The sequence below is a fragment of the Rhinatrema bivittatum genome, chromosome 1, assembly GCF_901001135.1.
Source record: "Rhinatrema bivittatum chromosome 1, aRhiBiv1.1, whole genome shotgun sequence".
NCBI lineage: Eukaryota > Metazoa > Chordata > Amphibia > Gymnophiona > Rhinatrematidae > Rhinatrema > Rhinatrema bivittatum.
In genome coordinates, this window is record NC_042615.1 from 361,205,012 (window position 1) to 361,229,739 (window position 24,728).

At 44.5% G+C, this 24,728-nt stretch overlaps 1 protein-coding gene across 5 annotated transcripts in view; it reads right to left on the bottom strand.

Annotated features, from left to right (window-relative positions):
* The window catches only part of SHROOM3 (shroom family member 3), a 600,371-nt gene that overhangs the window by 95,283 nt on the left and 480,360 nt on the right, over positions 1-24,728 (bottom strand). Inside the window, exon 1 of one of the 5 annotated variants that reach the window (XM_029600546.1) lies at positions 22,371-22,727. The exons of the other annotated variants lie outside the window; for them this stretch is intronic. The gene's annotated coding sequence lies outside the window, so the exon portion shown is untranslated. Of the gene's footprint in view, positions 1-22,370; positions 22,728-24,728 lie in introns of those variants that run through there. 5 annotated transcript variants of the gene reach the window in all.

The following is a 24,728-nucleotide window of genomic DNA, read 5'->3' on the forward strand; positions in this document are numbered from 1 at the left end:
GTGCGCCTGCGGGCCTGTATCAATGTTATCATCTAAGTCAACTAGATTAATAGCAGTTTACGGACTTCTCCTCCAGGAACTTATCCAAACCATTTTTAAACCCAGCTACACATCCTACATCCTCTGGCAATGAATTCCAGAGCCTAATTGCGCATTGAGTGAAAAGGAATTTTCTCCAATTTGTTTTAAATGTGCTACTTGCTAACTTCATCAAGTGCCCCCTAGTCCTTGTATTTAACACATTCAAGTCCTTTCACAATTTTATAGACCTCTATCATATTCCCCCTCGGCCGTTTCTTTTTCAAACTGAATAGCCCTAACTTCTTTAGCCTTTCTTCATAGAAAAGCTATTCCATGCCCTTTATCGATTTGGTCGCCCTTCTCTCTACCTTCTACAGTGCAATTATATCTTTTTTGAGATGTGGTGACCAGAATTGCACACAGTATTCACGATGCGGTCTCAACATGGAGCAGTGAAGAGTACTATGATATTCTCCATTTTATTCACATTCCCTGCCTAATAATTCCTAACATTTTGCTTGCTTTTTGACTGCCACGGCATACTGAACTTGTGATTTCTATGTACTTTAAATATCTCATGTTATTTAGCTCCCAGCACTGCACGTATTAAAATGAGATGATTAGCATGAAAATGAAAATGCATGCTGAAAATGAAAATGCATGCTAATCAGCTCATCCATACCTTAAAGCATGCATATCAAATAATGAGCTTGTAGCTAACTTCCCCCAGGAACACTAACACATATTCCAAGCAGGGCCGGTGTGTCCATTAGGTGAACTTCAGCAGTCGCCTAGGGCAGTGTTTCCCAACCCTCTCCTGGAGGCACACCTAACCAGTCAGGTTTTCAGAATATCCATAATGAATATGCATGAGAGAGATTTGCATACATTGGAGACCCAGGGTATGCAAATCAATCTCATGCATATTTATTGCGGCAATCCTGAAAACCTGACCTGCTAGGTGTGCCTCCAGGAGAGGGTTGGGAAACACTGGCCTAGGGCACCGAAGAGGAACCACGTGGTGCCGCAAGCGGGACCTATCCTGCTCGCAGCAAAGAGAAATAGAGACTGTGGTTCTCAGTTGACGCCGAAACAGGTAGGGGGGGTGTGTGTGACCGGGGAAGGGGGGGGGGCAGTGCAAGGGTCGCCTAGGGCGCCCAATACCCTTGCACCGGCCATGATCCCATGGTTTAAAAGGGCTGCTTGGCCCTGAGTCACCGTCACTCCCCCTGTAGTCTGCATAGATCCTCTGTCCCCCCACCTCGCCAACAGTAGAGGTGGCCATAGTGAAAGATTATTGTTAATACTCCATCCTAGGCCCCGCCCTGCCCTGCCCCAACTCCTTCCCTTTCAGTAAAAATTAAGGTCCACAGAGGACGACCCTTTCACCCTCTGGACCTGCAAAGTGTTTAAAATGATTCCCTGATGGTCTAGTGTGAGTCCTGAGCATTCCCTAACCATTGTGCCTAGCAGCAACCATTTGTCAGAATGGCTCCTGCCAGTCTCTATTATGCAACAGAGCAAAGGGCTGGTGGGAACCATTTTGAAAAATGGCCACCTCTGGGCCTGGAAGCTAGGGGGACCACTCTGGAAAACTGCTATCAGGAGAGAGACCTTGAAATTACCATGGACCACATGCTGAAACTATCAGCACAGTGTACGTCAGCAGCCAAAAAAAGCCAACTATACATTAGGAATAATTTGGAAAAGTGTCAATGACAAATCTGAAGTTATTATCATTCCTTTGTATAGATTTCTGATGCAAGCACACCCATAGTCCTGTGTGAAGCTCTGGTTGCCCCATCTCAAATAGGATGTGGTGGAACTTGAAAAGGCATAAAACAGGGTAACCAAACTGATGAGATAACTGGGGCATTTTTCATATGAAGATTGGCTGAAAAAAAAGAGTTAGAGCTTTTTAGCTTGATAAAGAGAAAACTGGTGGGAAGGGGTCATGATAGAGGTCTATAAAATCATGAGCAGATAAGAACAAACCTCAAGCAAGCAGATTACCCTATCCAAAACCACTAGGACTGTAGGCATCCAATGAAACTGTGCGTTAGTTTTGAGATGAATGCAAGAAAATATTTCTTTTCTTGGTGGATTGGATCCTCTGCCTTCTGACTTTAGATTAGCAGGAATTCCTCCTTTCTTGTGTAGCACCATTTCTATGGAATAAAGAGCCAGCGGATTTGCAATGGGAAAGTAATTAAAGTTTCAAACATTGTTGAAATCATGTTACTTGCTGAAGCTTTTGGGAATAGAGAGCTGAGTCGATAGATGGTAGAAGATATTACTTATGAGGTTGAAGGAGATACTGGAGGCTGGAATGTTTTTTTTTATTGGGATAAGGATTATTAGTAAAATGGGTTAGTGGGAGGTTAATGATGATATGGATTAGTGAGGGTGTGGGGGGTTAATGACATGAGTTGGCAAGAGAATAACAATGTTTATGCATTAAGAATCATTTTAAGAGGATGGTGGCAATTGGATGGGTGGAAGGTGGGAATGATTTTTAATGAGATTGTAAACCGCTTACTATTTGACTTAAGTGGCATAGTAGGTAATTTGAAAATAAACAGAAATAAAATAAGTAGTTAAATTGTGGAATCCGCTGCCACAGGATGTAGTCAGAGCAAGCAACACAGCGAGGTTCAAGAAGGGTTTGGCTGTGTTCCTAGAAGAGAAGGACATAAACAGAGATTGGGTGGGGGGTCAAATTGCTACACAATTATGGGGGCAATCTGCAAAGCCCTTTCCATGCATAAAACATTTGGGTTAGGCCTGTAAATGGCTTGGTATAAAATTGCACGGGGACTGTGCACATAAAAGTATGAGCATAACTCGATTCTGTGCATACTTTTATGCTCACAAAAAAATAGGTAGGGGGACGCAACTTGGATTTCTGCACATACCTTTGATTTGAAAAAGTGTGTATATAAACTAACCCATACAAGTTCTGCCCTGCGTTCATCTTCAAAGCAAGCTTTATGCACATAAGTTTGCTTGGAGAACTAGCATGCTTATGCACTCTGGCGACACATACCTTAAGTGGGCTGTTATAAAGTTACCCTTCCTATATTTACAGGGAGCACATGGATGAGCCCTGGTTTAGGTCTGTTGGCTGTTACTAATAACTCCAGGACCACTGACAGAGACAGGAGGCGAGCTAGATGGACCATTGGTCTGATCCAGCGTACTCGTCCTTACGTTCACCCAGACATCTATAAAGACATTGCAATAAAAAGTAGCACCTCACCGCAGTGAGGCATGCCTGAAGAAAGGGGCCCGCGAGGCCGCAACGTACCTTACAACTGAGAAGATTTTGGTGCCATTTGTTGGCTCCAGTAAAATACATCATAGCCTTCGGGAATCCTGAAAGGCTACAGAACATTTTTGTCTCACAGCAAACATTCAAAAGGACCTAATCCCTACTGATGCTGTCACCGTGCAGGGATGCGGTGAATTCCCCTTCCTCCCATGGAACATTCAGATTCCTTGAAATGCCCCAGCTTTTGTTTCTTTACCTTTCCAAACTCGACTGTTCATCCAAAGGGATTGGGGGGGGTAGGGGGCGAGAGGGCCTGGAGGTGCCAAGTTCTTATTATATCCAGTGAACTGCGGCCAAATCCTATTAGGCAGGAATCACTGTCTAGATTTATTCCTAGCAAATCGGTGACAAGTTCCTTAATAAATGGTGTCAGATAGAGCCTGGTAAGACTGAAATGCCAGGCTAGAGGCTAGGGGGAGAGTGCAAGGGTGCATCAATCAACACCTCGTCTGTAAAGCCCTGACAGCCACAAGGAAGCAAGCTAATGAACCCCCACGTACACACTTGGCTGCTCTTCCACTGCACGCAGCCCTTTTATCGCCCACAAGTTGTTATATTTTATGGCTGTGGCCACTGGCAAGTTAGGCCACAAGACAGCAAGCATGTGCCTTCTGAGACATGAATGAGGTAGATATAATAAGACGTTTGCTCCAGTGCAAGCAATTGCTCCAGTATTTTCAACGGGAAGAAATGCTATCCTGCAAACATGTAGTAATGATTGCATAGGAAGAAAAAAAACAAACATATTTTTGATAAAAAAAAATATCTCATTGTATCTGTAAGGAAAAGGCAAACACGTGGAGGTCCATACTCAAAGACATTTAGCCTGATAACTCAGAAGTGAGCCAGCTAAATGGACATTTGGGCACATATCTGGCAAAATTCTAGCCGCCTAATAAGTTAGGCGGCTTGAATGTAGTTGGGAAAGTTAGGGGCGTTCCAGTGGCATAACTGGGAGGAGCTGAGTTATCCGGCTAACTCCAATATTCAGAGTTTGCCGGATGATATAACTGGCTAAATCTAGTTGGGCCAAAAAGCTGTCCTAAAGTTGGGTGGCTGTATTCAGTAGTGTGGTTTCACTACTGAATATACCTCCCAACATACCGGATACGTTTATCTGACTAACTTTGCTAGCCAGTCTGTGTCTGAATATGGGACCTCATGGTTTTTAAATGGCTTAACATACCTTAAAACAATAAGCAAAGCAAAAAGGACACAAGTAAATGGTGCACACTTACAGGAATTTGGAAAAAAAAAATATCTTTCCCATCCCCCAGACCATCCCCTGGTGGCTCAGTGGTAGAGCTGTTGTCAAGATTCACGGCTTGTGGCTCGGCCTTGTGAGCCACTGCACTCACCCCCCCAACACTGCAAGGACTGTGCAGGCCCCAGCACTGCCGGTGGCTCCAGCGCCGCTCTCTAACGCCATGCTCCTGCTCCTTCCCCTCCCTGCAATCCCCCTAGGGGTGCGCACTGTGCGCTGCCCCTCTTAAAGGGTCCATGGCGGGAAATGCCCCAGGGCAACCTGGGATGATGTCAGCAGTTCTGCCCTATATAAGGGTTCCCTGGACTTCTCTGTCTTGCCTCAGCAACTGGTCTTTTGCATTGCAGTGCTTGTTGCCAACGTTCCTGATTCCTGTGCCTTGTCTTCCAACCTCACCTTGCCCTGCCTTGCTTTGTCCAGCCTTGCCTTCCAGCTGTGCCTCGTCCTGCCTTACCTTCTCCAGCCATCCTTGTCCAGCCTTGCCCTGAATTGTCCGTCTCATCTAGTGTCTTCTCTGGGTCAACATTTCCCTTCGATTGCTGGGACCTGACCACTCTTCTAAGCTACCTGCCCTGACCTTGACCTGTTCCTAACTCCGTTAATCTGCTGCCTGCCTTGACCCCAGTGTGCATTTGGTCTTTAGTTAGGGACCCGCCTAAGTCCTGCTGGCTACCAGAACCCAAGGGCTTGACCTGCGGTAGAGGCGGCTGGTAAAGGTGAAGCTCCAGACTGTCCTGCTACGAGGCACATTCGCCAGCTGCCAGCGTAGGCTTCCTGGGTCACCTTTGAAGCTGCGTCAACTACGCCGCAGCACAAAGGGCTCATACACCCACTTCCCTTCACAGCTCTGCACTACCATGCGGAGGGCCTACACACAGTTATGGTGATATAAAAATAAAATGTTATTATGAAACTTTTTCCAACTTAAATTACTTGACTTTTAGTGCATTTATGTGGTATAGCATACATAATAAAGTGTAACAGTGAAAGCTGGGGCTTCTGATCTTTTCATACTTCATTCCTGGAGTCCCTTCTCTTTCCTCCTGCAATTAAGGTTCTCTCAAGATGGATGATGGGTTCTCTCTCCTTGGGGATAGTCTGGAGTCTAAAAATAGGTTCCCACGTAACTTTTACTGAATTGATAGCACAGATTAAGTCAGTAATTCAATTTGAATTCCTTTGGCGAATTCACTGCATACATACATTTTAGATCAGATAAATCTATATCTCTGTAACTTGTTATTAGGTATAAAACATTTTATCCTATCTTCTAAAACATTTTAGCTGGTTCCCAAGTTATCAGAACATTTTTCCAGCCCTGGGGGTTAGGTTTGCCATTTCTATATAATCTATACTTAGGGACCTTCATTTTCAGTTGTTATTTTTCCTGGGAAGTTTGATATTACAACAAAAATAAAATAAGTGAAAAAACGACTTTTCCACTAATATTCATTCTGGTTGCTATTCCTGTCATTTTTTCCACTGATTTTTTTTTTTTTGGATTAACATCAAAATTCCCAGGAAAAATCAAATAAAAACTGAAAAAGAAAGTCCCTACCCATCCTTTTCTTTTTATATCCCTCACCATGCTAGCATTAGTATAAAATAAATCATTATGTTTTATATGTTTAATATGTTAACATGGTCGTGTAGTGAGGTGGGTAACTGACATCACCAGATACAGTCCAGAAATAGGGATAAAAGCAGCCAGACAGAGACAAAGAGAACACTACAAGAGAAATAGCAAAGGAGAAAGTGAAAGGAAGAAAAGAAGTATTGATGTTTTAAGAAAGAGAAGGGCAGAGAACAGTAGGCTACCAGGAATTGTAGTCCAGGCAAAGACATGACCCATAGCTAGTTAGGAGGGAGAAACTGCTGGCATGGGAATGTGACATTAAGTGGTGGATTCAAGATTTACTTAAAAAGCAGAGTCGCTCATGGTAAGGAGACTGTGAGGGAAGCAAAGGGCTGCCAGAGAAGGCTACGGTAGGCCGAAGGCTGCCACTCTAGAGGGGGCTATGGTGGGGAATGTCCTTGTAAGAGGACTGAAGAGCCTGATGCTGACTGAGGATTAGCAACGTGACTAGAGAAAGAGAAGAGTGTTTTAGTGGCTGCACAGAGTTTATGCCAGCCTGTGTTTAAACAACTGCTGTAACTACCTGGCGATGCCCTCCTTCGTCAGATGGAACCGTCTGTGAAAGAATGGATGGCCACAACATAAGAACATAAGAAATTGCCATGCTGGGTCAGACCAAGGGTCCATCAAGTCCAGCATCCTGTTTCCAACAGAGGCCAAACCAGGCCACAAGAACCTGGCAATTACCCAAACATTAAGAAGATCCCAAGCTACTGATGCAATTAATAGCAGTGGCTATTCCCTAAGTAAACTTGATTAATAGCAGTTAATGGACTTCTCCTCCAAGAATTTATCTAAACCTTTTTTGAACCCAGCTACACTAACTGCACTAACCACATCCTCTAGCAACAAATTTCAGAGCTTTATTGTGCGTTGAGTGAAAAAGTATTTTCTCCAATTAGTCTTAAATGTGTTACTTGATAACTTCAAGGAATGCCCCCTAGTCCTTCTATTATTCAAAAGTGTAAATAACCAATTCACATCTACTCGTTCAAGACCTCTCATGATCTTAAAGACCTCTATCATATCCCCCCTCAGCTGTCTCTTCTCCAAGCTGAACAGCCCTAACCTCTTCAGCCTTTCCTCATAGGGGAGCTGTTCCATCCCCTTTATCATTTTGGTTGCCCTTCTCTGTAACTTCTCCATCGCAACTATATCTTTTTTGAGATGCGGCAACCAGAATTGTACACAGTATTCAAGGTGCGGTCTCACAATGGAGCAATATAGAGGCATTATGACATTTTCCGTTTTATTAACCATTCCCTTCCTAATAATTCCTAATATTCTGTTTGCTTTTTTGACTGCTGCAGCACACTGAGCCGACGATTTTAAAGTATTATCCACTATGATGCCTAGATCTTTTTCCTGGGTGGTAGTTCCTAATATGGAACCTAACATCGTGTAACTACAGCAAGGGTTATTTTTCCCTATATGCATCACCTTGCACTTGTCCATATTAAATTTCATCTGCCATTTGGATGCCCAATCTTCCAGTCTTGCAAGGTCCTCCGGTAATGTATCACAATCCTCTTGTGATTTAGCTAGTCTGAATAATTTTGTATCATCTGCAAATCTGATAACCTCACTCGTCGTATTCCTTTCCAGATCATTTATAAATATATTGAAAAGCACCGGTCCAAGTACAGATCCCTGAGGCACTCCACTGTTTACCCTTTTCCACTGAGAAAATTGACCATTTAATCCTACTCTCTGTTTCCTGTCTTTTAACCAGTTTGTTATCCACGAAAGGACATCACCTCCTATCCCATGACTTTTTAGTTTTCTTAGAAGCCTCTCATGAGGGACTTTACTGCTCTTCTGGCCAGACTGTTTCAGGCAATCCAGCACTTGTTTGGAAGTGGCATTGGGCAGTGTCCAAGCACATATTTCAGATAAGAGTAAATCTGATTCTGCTACAATGACTAATAATGCTTCTTTTCAACTCCCTCTCCCTCACAAGAAAAAAAGATGGACAGCTAATTTTTTATAAAATTAATCTTTATAGATGCATAAGATAATAATTCAATGGTATGAATGTATTAAGTTCATTCCACTGGATGGGCAGGGAGCCTATGGGCAGGAAATCAGACAATGGTGGTCAATGAAGCCCCAACAGCAGAAGTTAAAAATTTAGGAAGAACAAGTAAAGGAGTGCCAATAGTTGTACCAAAAAGGGACCCATGCAATTCCATATAAATCTAACACATAAGCAACTAACACTTTGAAAATTAACTTCTATATTATCCAAAATGTTATGTGCCTAAGTGGAATTTCAGCAAGAAGCCTGAGCACCTATGTCTTTGAAAATTTTCTTCAGATTGTAGGTGCTTAATGATAAGCATCCAACAATGCCTTAAAAACTATGTCTTTTAACATATATTGAAAATTTTAAGAAAAAAAAAAGACTGTCTAATCAAAAGAGGCCTACAAACAGAAGAAAAGCAATCACGTATGCAATGAGATAGCAAGCACCAAAGGTGCACAGCAGTGGTCCATCTTTCCCCAAAATAGTTTCAGGATATCCAGAGCAAATATATTTGCAAATAGTTGGGTCTGAAAATCAGGCAAATTTGCATATTTTGGTTACAGTGAAAACCAAACCTCTTGTAGAGCCATAAAGCCCAGATTGGAGAATCATTGATAAAGCAGAATCAACAATGACCCAAGGCTTTCAGACAATGACACTGAACCCTTCAATCTGCACCTTCTCGGGATTGCCTCTATTTTGTCTCTAACCTTTTGGAGCTACATCCTCCACAAGTGGACACAATACTCTTGATGAGATCTCACCAGTGACCTGTACAGAGGCATTATTATCTCCTCCTTTCTATGGGTAACGTCCCTGCTTAAGCACAATGACATTCTTCCAGCTTGCACCACTGCCTTGCTACTTACCATACATTCAAAAAGGATTCAGACCACTTTTCCCACATTTTGTTACATTACAGCCTTATTCTAAAATGGATAATATGCATCTTTCCCCTCCTCAATATACATATGATACCCCATGACAAAGCAAAATCAGGTTTGTAGAAATTTGTGCATATTAATTGCATATAATAAACTGAAATATCACATTTACCTAAGGATTCAGACCCTTTGCTATGACACTCAAAGTTGAGCTCAAGGCATTCCTGTTTCCACTGATCATTCTTGAGATGTTTCTCCAACTTGAATGGAGTCCACCTGTGGTAAATTCAGTTGACTGGACATGATTTGGAAAGGCACACACCTATTTATGTAAGGTCCCACAGCTGACAGTACATGTCAGAGCAAAATCAAAGCCATGAAGTCAAAGTTATTGTGATCTCTGGGACAGGATTGTGTTGAGGCACAGATATGGGGAAGGATACAAAAAAAAAACCCCCAACTGCTGCAGCATTGAAATAGAACCTTCAGTGGAAGACGTTTGGAACCACCAGGACTCTTCCTAGAGCTGGCTGTCCGCCCAAATTGAACAATCAGGGGAGAAGGGCCTTGGTCAGGGAAGTGACAAAGCACTCTGACAGAGCTCCAGGATTCTGCTGTGGAGATGGGAGAACCTTCCAGAAGGACAACCATCTCTGCAGCACTCTACCAATCAGGCCTTCATAGCAGAGTGGCCAAACGGAATCCACTCCTCAGTAAAAGACACATGACAGCACACTTGGAGTTTGCCAAAAGGCACTTAAAGGACTCTCAGAGCATGAGAAATAAGATAATCTGGTCTGATAATACCAAAATTGAACTCTTTGGCCTGAATGCCAAGCATCATGTCTAGAGGAAACCAGGCACTGCTCATCCCCTAGTAAATACCATCCCTATGGTGAAGCATGGCGGTGGCAAAATCATGCTGTGGGGATATTTTTCAGCTGCAGGAACTGGGAGACTAGTCAGGATCGAGAGAAAGATGAACGGAACAAAGTACAGAGAGATCCTTGACGAAAACCTGCTCCAGAGTCCTCTGGACCTCAGACTGGGGCAATGATTCACCTTCCAACAGGATAATGAACACAGACAAGACAACGCAGGAGTGGCTTCAGCACAAGTCTCTGAATGTCGTTGAGTGGCCCAGCCAGAGCCCGAACTTGAACCTGATCAAACATCTCTGGAGAGACCTGAAAATAGCTGAGCATCGACACTCCCCATCCAACCTGAAAGAGCTTGAGAGGATCTGCAGAAAAGAATGGGAGAAAATCCCCCGATCCAGGTGTGCCAAGATTGCAGCGTCATATCCAAGAAGACTTCAGGCTGTAATTGCTGTAAAAGGTGACTCAAATGACTGAATAAAGAGTCTAAATACTTATGTAAATGTGATATTTCAGTTTTGTTATTTTTAATTAATTTACACAAATTTCTACAAACCTGATTTTGCTTGATCATCATGGGGTATTTTGTGTAAATTGAGGAGGGGGAAAAATGCATATTATCCATTTTAGAATAAGGCTGTAACATAACAAAATGTCAAAAAAAGTGAAGGGGTCTGAATACATTGTGAGTACATGGTAACAAAAATCAGCAAATATGATCATCCCAAGAGCTGTCTGTTTAATTCACATCACTTTGAATTTTGTCATCCAAGCATTGTCAGCCATTCTCTCGTGAGCAGAACAAATGAAAGATACACTAATAGTAACTGGTTCTAACTAGCTGCTAATCAGTGAACTTCCCCTATTTACTCCCTTTCTCACCAGCAGACCATATCCCCCTCCCCATTGCAACCCCAGACTCCCTCCCCACCCCAAAACTCATGCACACATGCATGCCCCACCAATTGTCAAGCTACCAGTTGCAAGGTGGGAAAATTCAGTTCTGTCAAATGTCGTAAGCACCAAACTATCTGCAAGTTAAGGTTACATACACACCATCATATTTTTGCATTTTTTTGGTTCAAACTGAAAAATGATCATAACTGAGCAGGAGAAGTTGAAAATTTGAGGCACAGCAAGAAATAATTGAAAACAGTTGTACCAAAGAGGGACCTGTGCAATTCCAAACCCATCTCACTCCAATGCACTTCCCCCCTCCCATATACTTCCTGATCCCATCCCATCCCCCCAGCCGATCTTCTACCTATCCACCATTTCACCCCCACCCTGCCAGCTGGCAGGAGAAGAGCAGAACCAGGAGATATAGCACTCCTGTGGTTCTCAACCAGTGTGTCGGGACACACTGGTGGGTCACCAAGTGGTGGAAGGTGTGTCACCAAAAATTCGACATAGCAAGCCTATGCTTTCTATAACAGCCAGATGTGCTTGCTGCTAGAGGAGAGTGCAGAGTAAGGAGCTGGTCTTATTTTGTATTAAATAAGAGTCAGTCTGCATGTTTGACAGTGATGAGGGATTCTTCTAACTAGGATGTAGATTCTGTGTAGGAATCTAGAGCAGTCTGGCTTGCTTTGTTTTTCCAATAGTAAGTGTACCGTGTTCTATATTTGCAGTCTTGCTTTTTCTTAGGTAAAGTTGTTGCTGTTCAGGTGCGGGGAGCTATTACTCTTATGGTATGGCTGGTTTATAATATAATTACTCAATGTCTTTTTAGTGGGTTTTCATGTTATTTTACAAAGTGCCTGGCAGGGAAGAGATTTTGAAGTAATATTACTGAAGGGATACCAGAATTTGAATATATTTTTGAATGGTGAGTTGAAAGAGGAAATTTGCTAACTCTGCTCTGTATAAACTCCGGAAGACGTCAGAACTTTCTGAGGTTGACAGTGAAATGCATGAGAGTTTGTCTGCATTGAAAAACTGTGTGCTGCATATGCATATCAGTCCCAGGTTTCTCACTGAGGCAGAAAGCAAAGATTAAAAGTTTTGTGAAAACAATAACATTTAATAATAATATTTTATAATCAGTTATTGAAATTAAAGAATATGTTATCTTTCTCCTGCATCATTTTCAACAATAAAATATCTAGGATATATTTTTTTTTGTATAGCTTTAAATGTAGTGTGCAATGTGTCACGCACGTGAGCAGCATCTGTCAGGTGTGTCACGACAGGAAAAAGATCGAGAACCCCTGTGTTACTTTATTCTCCTTCTGGCTGGGGAGGGGCAGGCAGTTGTCAGAAGGCGATTGGGGCATGAAAGAATGCACCAGGAGCAGGAAGAGTAGGAATGAATTGTCAAGGCAGCCAATGGCCACAGGATGTGGCCACCAACTCTTGCTACCAAAGCATTTTGCGTGATATCCCCTGCTCTATGTACCCCTCAAAATGCCTCACATTGGCCAATCAAGGAGAAAGCATACTGGGTTTGGACTCCAAAGTTACTGAAGCAACGTAACAAAATGACAAGTATTTACTGTGAAGAATAACTTCGGGGCATGTAATTAAAGGACCAACTTTGACCTTTTCTGGCCACGAGTACCCTTCGTATAAAACTGATCCATGCTGAAAAACGTGAAGCAAAGCTGCAGACTGGGAAGTGCAACATTTTAGTATTACAACCCCCCTCCTTCCCCCCACCATCTTATTTTTGGTAATGATACAAAAGCTCCTTTGATTCAATAATACAGAAAGTGATATATGCATTCGCTTAAATATATTAAATAGACTTTTCCAAAATCAAAAAGTGATACAGTAATTTTTCAAACAATAAGAAAATACTACTTTAAGTAGTTGCCCTCAGCTGCTTAGGGATTTGCTTTTAATATCTGCATGCAGCACAAACCCACACTCGCAGGCCAGTGCAGTAAGGTGTGTCCAGCCAAGTGCGCGGTTTTACTCATGGCTGAGTGCGTGTTTTGTGCGCGTAAAATTAACCAGTGATGCACGGCCTAACAAACACGTACCAGATAGTATCCTATGAATGTAAATTCCATGGAAATGAAGGCATTACCTATTACCGCCCGATGCAGGAAAGCGCACCCAAAGGCTAAGTGCCCAACATACATTTTATTACACAGGAAAATTAACTCCAGCTCTGGAGGTGGAGTAATAGGAACATAAGAACATGCCATACCGGATCAGACCAAGGGTCCAACAAGCCCACTATCCTGTTTCCAACAGTGGACAATAAAAGTCACAAGTACCTGGCATGTACCCAAACATTAAATAAATCTCAAGCTACTATTGCATATTAATTAATAGCAATTTATGGATTTTTCCTGTAGGAACTTATCCAAACCTTTTTAAAACCCAGTTACACTAACTGCTGTAACCATATCCACTGGCAATGGATTCCAGAGCTTAACTATGCACTGAGTGAAAAAGAATATTCTTTGATTTGTTTTAAATGAGCTACTTGCTAACTTCATGGAGTGCCCCCTTAGTCCTTCTATTATCTGAGAGAGTAAATAGATTTTGTAGATCTCTATCATATCCCCCCTCAGTCGTCTCTTCTCCAAACTGAACAGCCCTAACTTCTTTAGCCTTTCCTCATAGGGCAGCCATTCCATGCCCCTTATCATTTTTGTCACCTTTCTCTGAACTTTCTCCAGTGCAACTATATCAATCTCCAACAGTGGCCAATCCAGGCTACAAGTACCTGGAAAGAACCCAAAAACTAAGTAAATCCCATGCTACTGATGCTAGTAATAGCAGTGGATATTTTCTAAATCAACTTGATTAATAGCAGGTAATGGACTTCTCTTCCAAGAACTTATCCAAACCTTTTTTAAACCCTACTACACTAACTGCGCCAACCAAATCCCCTGGCATCAAATTCCAGAGTTTAATTGTGCGTTGAGTGAAAAAGAACTTTCTCCGATGAGTTTTAAATGTGCTACATGCTAACTTCATAGAGTGCCCCCTAGACCTTCTATTATCTGAAAGAGTAAATAACCGATTTACATTTACCCATTTTTGACCTCTCATCATTTTAAACACCTCTGTCATATCACCCCTCAGCCATCTCTTCTCCAAGTTAAACAGTCCTAACCGCTTTAGTCTTTCCCCATAGGGGATCTATTCCATTCCTGTTATCATTTTGGTCACCCTTTTCTGTACCTTCTCCATCGAAATTATATATTTTTTGAGATGCAGCAACCAGAGTTGTACACAGTATTCAAGGTGCAGTCTCACCTTGGAGCGATACAGAGGCATTATGATATTTTCTGTTTTATTCACCATTCCCTTTCTAATAATTCCCAACGTTCTGTTTGCTTTTTTGACTGCCGCAGCACACTGAGCCGACGACTTCAATGTGTTATCCACTATGATGCCTAGATCTCTAATTCCTAGTTCCTAATATGGAACCTAACATTGTGTAATTATAGCATGGGTTATTTTTCCCTATATGCATTACCTCGCACTTATCCACATTAAATTTCATCTGCCATCTGGATGCCCAATTTTCCAGTCTAGCAAGGTCCTCCTGTAATTTATCACAATCCGCTTGTGATTTAACTACTCTGAATAATTTTGTATCATCTGCAAATTTGATAACCTCACTCGTCGTATTTCTTTCCAGATCATTTATAAATATATTGAAAAGCACGGGTCCCAGTACAGATCTCTGAAGCACTCTTTCAAGGTATGTACATAGCAAAATGTATTCAAGAATCGGTCCCCCGACACAGAACCATGTTTCGCATGGGCTGCACTTATTGCTTATTTATTTTGAGCTTCTTGAACCATTTGTGATCACTATTGCAATACACCTGTTGTTTGCAAGCCAATCTAGTGTGTTCGCTCATCTTTCCACATTTCGTATGTGGCTTAAGTCAAATGAAAACAATTTACAAAGAAAAATGCCATTCAGATAAACACCACATCGAGCTTCATTTTCACCAGCCGATATAAAAATATATATCTATGTAAGTCCAAATTTTATGTGCAAACTTCAACCACAACAGCCCAAAGTGTGTTTGCACGGGTCTATATCCTCAATGCCACCGCTTCGTGTACATTTAGTGTCAATTAATAAGCAGGGATATAGCACCTTGGTATGTACCCCCCACCCGCCACCCCATCCTGGATAAATGTAGCTGTCTATCTTTGATCGACTGCCTGTGATTCTATGGGTATCAGACACAGAGGGTCTAACGGCTTTGAGAGCTGTCAAATCTCCCGTCTAAATCTTAAACTGATGATGTGTTGGCCCTGGAAGAAAAGCCTCCACAATCTCTAGCATGGACAGCAGGATTTTTGCATACCAATGCAGTTAGACTCAATCTAAGAGGCATTGGCTGTTTGCTGCTGTCCCATCAGGTTAGTAAATGGCTGTTCACTCCAGTTTCTCCCAGCACTCACTGTAGGGGAAACCAGAATGAAGTGTGGAAATAAGAGGAAGAAAAAGGGAAAAAAAAAAGCTAGAAAAAACCCAGAATAATTTCATGGGCCTCTCAAGACGCACTAAGGTAGAGAAGGAAAGCAATTAAAATAATGTTTTGCTTGGAAGATTATGGTGCATCACAAATGTTTTTGCAGGCAAGAATTAAAACCAAAATGAACCGTTTTGCTAGAAGAGTCCATGAATTCTCATAGCGCGGGCGTCCATGTGCACGTAATTCCCAGTGCACGTACATGGACGCACCGATTTTATAACATGTGTGCCTCAACGCGCACATGTAATAAAATCGGCTACCTGCGCGCACATCCGTGCCCAATTTTATATTGGTGTGTGCAAGGGGGGAAATTTTCTTAGAAACGTGTGGCAACTCAATAGGGCATAGCCCCCTAGCTAACCTGCCTCCCTTTTCCACAGCAGTAAGTCTCTCTCTCTCTCTTTCTTTCCCTCTCTCCCCCGCCCCCCAATGTGTGCCTAACAAGGAGCAGTATGAAAGTGGTACGCATATGTATGTGTGTACAGCCCCAGACTTGCATGCGTGGGGAGTATTTTATAACCTGCACGTGTAGCTTATAAAACAGTGCGTATTTTTGTGCGTGGCGAGATACGCGCGCACGGCGCTTTTAAAATCTGCCTTATGATTTTACGTGCATAGTTGCACAGAATTTTCTAAAGAGCCATTTCTGAGGCCGCGGGCACCACTGCCGCTCCTACTTCCAGTCTGAGCCCTCTCCCCTCCCTCCTGCAGTCCACAGGCCGATGAAACATGAGATGTTTGAACCTTGGGGCTCTGTATCTTTGGAGCTCTGTGCGGTTCAAACATCGGTTTGATCGGCAAGGGACTCCCGCGGTTCAAAGAGGTGATGCCTGAATCATGTGGGGCTCCCTAGGTACAGAATTCCTGTGGTTCAAACATCTCATGTTTCAATGGCAGGGGCCGCAGGAGGGAGGGGGAAAAAAAAAGGAAGAAAGAGGGCTCAAACTAGAAGCAGCAACAGCAGCCACGCCAGGTGAGTGAAGAGTCGAGTTATTAGTCACATGTGCCTTGGGGAGGGGGAAGAGAGGGAGATCGAGGGCTTGGGATCCGTTGGAGGGCAGGGACTCAGACATTGGTTGAGGGAGGGGGAAAGGCACGGGAAGAATGGGAACTTGGGAAGAGCAGAGACTCCGAGATTGGTGATGTGTGGGAACTTCAAGACTGGGGGAGTTGTGGGGAAATTGGAGATTGTGAGTTTGGATGGGGGAGTGGGGACTCCGAGGCCTAGTGAGAATAGGGCCTTGGGGATGGGGGGAGAGTGAAAACTCCGACTCAACAGGGATTTGAGGGTAATTGGGTGGTGTGTGTGGTGGGGGGAGCTGTTAGATGGGGGTAAGAAAAGAGGGCAGAAAGGTGGGGAAGGACTGAGAGGAGAATAACCTGAAGGACCAGATAGAGGGTGAGAGTCAGTGGAAAGGAATGAGCATGCTGTGGAGGTGTGAGAGAGGAAAGAGGTGAGAGAGGGTGAAAAAGGGGCAAGAGAGAAGCAAATGGCTAGAAGCCAGGGAGAGAATGGGTGACAGAAAGAGCTAAGACTGGGGAGGGAATGAGAGACAGAGAAAGGTAGATGAGTGGAATGGAGAAGAGGTGAGTTCAGAGGATGGAAATGGGGAACTAAGGAGTGGTTGAAAGAGGGGCAATAGGAGACTGGGGAAGGAGTGTAAGAGAGGACATAGGAGAGTTAACAAAGTGAGAGTGGGAGATGGAAAGCAGATGGGTAGGTGAGAGGTGAGAAGTGGGAGACAGGACTGGAAGAGAGGAGAAGGAGAAGGAGGGGTAAAATTTAGTTATGAGTGGATAGAAGTAGAAAAGAGAGAAATGGAGAAAAAAGATGAAAGGGAAAGATCAATATCAGAGACAGATGTAGAAAATGAATGGAAAAAAACAGGAGGAGGAGAAAGACATTGGAAAATGAGAACCTTGGAAAAGCACTTAGGAGAAAACTGAAAAGAGAGACCAGAAGCAGCCCAATTATAAAAATGAAATGCCCCAAACAAAAAGGTAGACAATACAATATTTTATTTTCAGTTTCTAGAAGGTGGAAATGTGCATTTTTTAAAAATATCTTTGCAATGTGTTAGTATTGGCAGAAATGCTTTAATGTTTTCTTTATGACTCTATTGTTGTGCTGCTCATAATCAGGTTTCTTGGTGTTTCCAGTTTAGTTTTTGTCTGCAGACCTCTGCAGACAAAAACTAATATTTTGTATTAGGTAAACGTCTGTCTGTGTTCTTCATCTGTGACCTAGATGAGGGATTCTGCTATCAGGCAGTGTCTGTGTATAGCAAATTGGTTGCTGTAATATTTCAGTGCTGCCCTCTTATAAGTAAGGTTATTGCTGTTTCAGTCCTGGCAGTTACTGCTGTTATAGTACGGCAAGGTTGCTACATAGGTTCTGAGTGTCATTATTGCAGCGTTTTGTGTTACTTCACAAAGTGTCTGGCAGTGGAAGGTGTTTGTGTTGCTATTACTGAGGTGACTCCACAGTTTGAATACATTATTTAATATGGTGAGCTGTAAGGGGAAACGTCTTATGTCCATTGGGGGAATTTCTGTGCGGCATGTGTGTTACAGAACTGGAGGTGCATGATTTATGTTGAAATTCTGTCCCTTCCTGTGTATGCACAAGAATTCACTCTCATATCCATATAGAAGAATTGGCTGAATGCTGCTATCAAATAATTGTAATAGTACCGTGTTTCCCCGAAAATAAGACATCCCCCAAAAATAAGACCTAGTAGAGATTTTGCCAAATTCCTAAATATAAGACCTCCCCCGAAAGTAAGACATCCCTTGTAAACAGGGGCGGATTGACCTATCGGGGGATCGGGCTTCCCCCGGTGGGCCGGTCAATCCTGTGACGTCATTTTTTTTTAAATAAAGTTTCCAAGGTATTAGGGGCAGACGCGAGCAGTGGTATCCGGAGGGGAGCCGATGCGCCCGGGCGCAAGGAGGCTCATGCGGCCGCTGAGCCTCCTTGCCCGAAGAAAAAGATCACGTTCAAACGCGCTGATGCTCTCTCTCCTTCCTGCCTGTGCGGCCCCGGAAGTAAACGTTGCCGGAGTCGCGTGGGCAGGAAGGAGGAAGAGCATCAGCGCGTGAAGAAGAGGAGCCGCCGCGGGCTGCTGCGAATTCCAAGTCGCAGCGGCCCAAGAAGAGGAAGAGGCCCGGTAGCAGGGCTGCCGCGGCCCGAGAAGTTCAGGGCCGCTGCAGAGCCCATCCTGCGGCGACCCGCGAAGAGGAGGCCCAGAGGTGAGAGAGAGGCTGAGGGTCTGTAGAGGGTGTGTGCGTGCGTGTATGAGATGAGTTGAGAGATTGTGTGTGGGAGTGAGGATCTGAATGTTTGCAGAGGCAGCATGTGAGAGCCTCTGTGTGTGTGAGAGAGGCAGCGTGTGACGGTGAGAGCCTATGCTTGAGCAAGACAGCATGTGGGAGTGAGAGAGAGCCTGGGTGTGTGAGAGTCAGACAGCATGTGCCAGTGAGAGACTGTGTGTATGAATGATTGTATGAGAGAGAGCATGTGACAGTGAGAGCCTGTGTGTGTGTGAGAGAGACGGAATGTGACAGTGAGAGCCTGTGTGTGTGTGAGAGAGAGAGAGAAATGCATGTGAGAATGAGAACCTGACTGTGTTTGAGGGAAGAAGATCGAGAGAAAAGAAATACGGAAGAAAAAAGGGCAATATAAAAGGAATTGGCAAAAAAATAAGAAAGGGAAGGTGGAAAAAAAAAAGCCTGTGACCAACCGATTAGAAAACTAACATCAGCCAGCAAAGGTAAAAAAAAAATAAATTACTTTTTAGTGTTTGGCACATGTAATCTTTGGGAATGTGCAAGAATAGCACTTTCTCTATGCGGATCTCACAATGTACGAGATCCGCATGGAGGAAGTGGAAGCCCATGGGGCCTGCACAGAGGAGGCAGCAGAATGGGCTTCAGTGTCAGTAGCAGCAATCGGCGCCTCCCCAATAGCCATGTGGCAGCAGTGACAGTGGCATCAAGATTACTGACATCTGGGGATGGTGGCAGTACCAGTCGGGGGACCCCTTCCAAGCAGTGTGCAGAGGTTCAAAAGCAGCAGAGTCAGCCCAAGCTGATTACCATGAATGCTGCACACTCTTACCTCTCTCTGACAGCACACTGGTGGGACATGGCTGACGCAGGGGCAGCCAGCAGCTCAACGGTATTAGACATCCCCTGAAAATAAGGCCTAGTGCATCTTTGGTAGCAAAAATGAATATAAGACACTGTCTTATTTTCGGGGAAACAGGGTAATTTTACTGGGTACTTGCAATTAGTCAGTTTTTTTTTTAATTGCCTAGAAGGTCCTTTGGACTTTTTCTCTTTCTTTTATAGCCAATTTAAAGGCACGAAGCCATGGTGTGGGGGTGGGCATTATATACGGAAATGTCACTTTGTCTTGCCCCCTCCATACTTAGCTTGGTACCCCCTGCTGCCTCCCCTCCCCCCCCCAGGAAAATAACCTTCTGTCTAGAGATGCCACCACGCAGAGGTGGTGAATGTGTGTTGACTGTACACTATACGGTCACTCTGTACGAGGCCCCCAGAAATGAGTTGTTTGTTTATACAGAGGCCTGCTGTTGAAAACATATGCTCCAAAGCAGTGGTTCCCAACCCTGTCCTGGGGACCCCCCAGCCAGTTGGATTTTCAGGATATCCACAATGAATATGCATGAGAGAAAATGTGCGTGCACATGCACATTTTCTCTCATGCATATTCCTAGGGGGGTCCCCAGGATAGGGTTGGGGACCATTGCTCTAAAGTCTTTAAATGCATGGGAGCACAAGGGCTTGAAATGCAACTGGAACAAATTTCCAGCTCCCTCTGAAGGACAGCTGTACTGTCTGTCTGATATAAGGGCATTTCCTCACTGCCCCGCAGTTTATCGGACAACCATGCCAAACATGCATTAGCCCACCAATCGAGCCATCGGGCTTTATAATGAGCCAAGAAACGCCAGAAGGGGAAATGCAAAAGCAAGAAAGTAATTTATGCACTCAGTCTTGGATGCATAAAGAATGATGTGCTATAATTCTGCTAAAGGTACACATATCTTTTATGCATTAAACCATTGTTTTTCCTCTGTTATGTTGGGCCAAGTTCTTGATGCAGTGCTTCTGGCTTCCCTTCAGCTTCCCTGCTGGGTCCTATCAGTGACCAGCTCCCTGAGGGCACACATCCTGATAAGGCCCGGCAGGGGATTAGACAGCTGCCAATGAACCAAGCAACAGCTCCTGGTATGCAGGAGCCGAAAAAAAAAATGATGGGGGGGAATACTTTTCTTTAAGGATGTTTATTCAACCTTTGGATGGTTATGGTGCTATATACTTGTGCTTAAACATTCCAACATGTCCAGCAATAAATACGGCAATAAAGTGAGCTCAATTAGTCTGAACTGATACTTAAATGAGGAGAACACCACAGTTTTGCTACTTAACAGCTGTTCAGCTAGATGATAGGGACCAGAAGTTACATACCACTGTTCCCCAGATATGCAACCAGAATCAGCAGGGGTGGGGCAAGGGGGCAGAGATGACGTGGGGAAATGCTATTGGGAAATTCAACTAAAACATGCATTTTTCTGGAACAGATACCGATATACCCTTTATATCCCAAACTTAAATTCTAAATAAAAATCTTTTTTTTTTTTAAAACCACCTTCTCAATCAACCTTCCAGTGGATTTTTAATTCTCAAAGTCGCTTGACACTGGTTGCCACAGAGAGTGCATGATGGCAACTCACAAGTTTCAAACTTGTGCTAGTTTAATCCATTTTTTTTGTGTCTCTTACCAAGCGTGGAATAGACAGCATGCATGGATATTTCTCTGAAACGATTCAGTAAAATGCTCAGTTTTGGTAGAAAAGAAATAACAGCTAACCACAAAAAAGGCGATATTATTTTGTCTCTTTAGCTTTATTGCTCTTACCTTTGATTCCCTTGCTTCCCCCGCCCCCCCCCCCTCCTTTTACCATATAATATTGACAGCAGAAGATTGTTCTGCTCGGTGAACAAGTTTTTATAACTTATAGTATTATCTCGCTAGCTGGGTGCTAAGGAGCCCTGAGATATTACAAAAGAGTGGAGAACCTATAGTTTTTCTCCCCTTCCGCCCCCCGTGGTGGTTTTCATCTCTCTCATCCTTTTATTATCTAACGAGTGGGGTTTTTGTTTTTACCCCTAAATAATCAGGCTTCTGCAACCTTCCTGTTATCATTTCCAACAGTGCTCACTGCTCGGGAACCCAGCGCGTTGATTTCTTCCCACGCACAGTTGATACTTGGAATGAGATTTACATTGGATGGTTAAAACAAAAACCCCCACACACGCATGGTTACGAAAATCCAACAAACCCCATACGGGATTAGTGAAACAGGTCTCACAACTCGGGCAGATTTTCAAGCCATTCTGACATGCTGTCAAAGAAATTCCCTTGCAGCCCAAGACTCAAAAAGAGAAGCCTTAAATAGCGTAGCCACCGATTTGCCTCTGGGCCCACTGCAGTCTTCCGATGCGCTGGAAAGGAAGAGCTGTGGCACTTGTGGCTCCGGAAACCTGCCGATCCGTTTTCTGTAACAGCGAGAATTTTATTTCCCCCGCCACCGCAAAGAAAGATTCCCGGGTTTTGGGCGGGGGCGAGAGCCCCCCCCCCCCTCCCCAAACTATGCAAAGCCCCACGTTTCAGGAATCCTGCACCGGCCGCTGCGTCTTTCTAATCCGTGGCTAAAGCAGGTTTCAGACTTTTTTTTTTGGGGGGGGGGGGGGGGGAGGGGGAGAGAGGAGGAGAATTATCACTTCTTGAACCTGTTAACTCATGGTTGTTGGGTTTGTTTTTTTCACCCAAAACACTTACCACTCGTTACAAAATGCTGGAATCTCTGCCCCGCACAACAAGAGCACCTGGGCCGCTGTCAAAGGCGCAAGTTCAGTCGTGGGCTTTGCAAGCTGCCCGAGCCGCGGGGCGCATCCCAGCGGGGCCGGAGGACGAGGCTTCCCCGGGTGCCCGGCGGCGGCCGCGATCGCCCCCCCCCCCCCCCCCCCCCCCCTCCGCAGCAGCTCAGCGCCGCTGCAGCTCCGCGTCGGAGACGGCGGGCACCGTGGAGCCGGCGGCGCGCATCCCTTCCGCCCTCCCCCGCCGCAGCAGGCACTCTTCCCCAGCTCTGCCCGGCTCCTCCGCTTGCCGCTGCTTCTCGCTTTCTCTCTCCTCCCACCGCAGGTAATCCTCCCCCCGGCACAGCCTCCCGCTCATTGGCCGAAAGCGCCCAGCGCCCTATTTACATAAGAATGGGAATCCCGACTGGGTCGTAGGCGCGCTACTTCTCCCCCCCCCCCCCCCCCCCCCCCCCCCCCCCCCCCACTCCTTTCCCGGGACACTGCAATTGTCTCGCTGGCTCCCGCCGCTTGCAGTGCCCGGATCGCCAGCGATCGGGGCTGCGGGCTCGTGCGCCGGGAAAAGTTGCCTGGCCGCAAGGTAAAAAAAAAAGGAGCAAACGACAACAAAAGGTCACTTCGCTCCTTGCAAGGAAAATAAACTTCTCTTCCTCGGCGGGGGCAGTGGGAGCACAAACAGTCCGTGCTCTCTCGGAGCTCCGCGCCCTCTTGCTATTGTTAGTCCCTTTGTGCTCTGCAGGATGCTGTACCGTTTTAGATTGTACGTCTCTTGGTAATCATTTATTTTCTTTTCTGATCTGCTTCCTTTTTTTTGTGCTAATGTATTTTAGTTCTTTTTGGATGGGGGCGAAGGTTTGGAGCAAAAGATGTATATCTTTTCTTATAGTCGTAGCCTTTTATTAAAATATAAAATAAAATCGTCGCCAGGTTTGCATTCAGTGTTGTGTGCTGTGTCCAGGCTTTATTATGTCTGCACTCTGCAGGAGGTAAGGCCCTGGCTACTTAGATTATGCAATGGGGACAGCTATGGAGGAAGAGCTCTCAAAAACGTTAAATAACAATATCTTCTCCAGAGCTAAGCTAACTATAGATAAACGCAGGTTTTTAATTTGCTGTTTTATCTTTCACAGTATGGAAAGATGGATCAAATACAACAAATCACTATGAACTTTGAACAGCACTGACCATGAAGGACCATCTCATGGTTCTGTTGCAGAGCTGCAGGCTATCTTGAGGAACTAGATTTGCTTCCTGAGCCTGGCTTCTATTTCAGGCTGATACAGTAAAAATTGCAGGAGTGCGGGCACTCCGAGTTGAGCACCCGCTCTCCTGACGCACGCCCAGGCACCTCTCCTGGGTGCGCAATTCTGTATTTAAATGATGTGGTGCGATGATAAAAAGGCACTAGGGACAATAGTGTATCCCTAGCGCCTCCTAATTAGCAGTAGAGGTGGCCATCAGTGGATCCGACAACCAATGCTCTATTTTACTGGCATCGATTTTTGAACCCGCTGACCAGTGGGCAGATTTTTTTTAACTTCTTTTTTTTAAGTTTTGGTTCCTCTGATTTAAAATCGCTAGGATATTAAGTTGGAGGTTGTACAGAAAAGCAATATTTTCTGCTTTTCTGTACACTTTACCGGGTTGCTCAGAAATTTTGAGCATAAAATGTGCGGCTTGGCCGCACATTTTACTTTCAGTATCCTGGGGATTAACTAATAGCCTCATCAACATGCATTTGCATGTGATGAGCACTATTAGTTTTCAGGGGGGTTGGCCGCTTGTTTTCGGTGAGCTAAAGCCCTTACTGTATAAGGGGTAATAGACATGCCTCGAAAATGCACGGCCAATTGCAGGTTAAACGGTAGAGATGAGCTTCGTTTTTCTGGCTCAGGTTGGGTTTCAGTTCGGGCGCTTCGTGGGAAAATGAGTTTTCCCACGTATCGATTTTCGCCAAAAATGAAGCTGGAACCCGAAACCAGAAAAACAAATTAAAAAAAAACAAACCCCAAATCGGAAAAAAAACCACCCCAACCCTTCACATTTACTTTCTTACAACCCTCCACCATCCCGATCCCTCCCCAAGACTTACTAAAAACCCTGGTGGTCCAGCGGGGTCCTGTGAGCGATCTCTCCTTTCATGCCGTCGGGCTGTCGGGCCTGCTACCAGTCCTAGAGTGATCTCCTGCACTCGGGCCGTCGGCTGCAAAATGGCACTGATAGCCTTTGCCCTTACGATGTCACAGGGGCTACCGGTGCCATTGGTCAGCCCCTGTCACATGGTAGGAGCACAAGATGGTGCCGGCCGTCCATTGCTCCT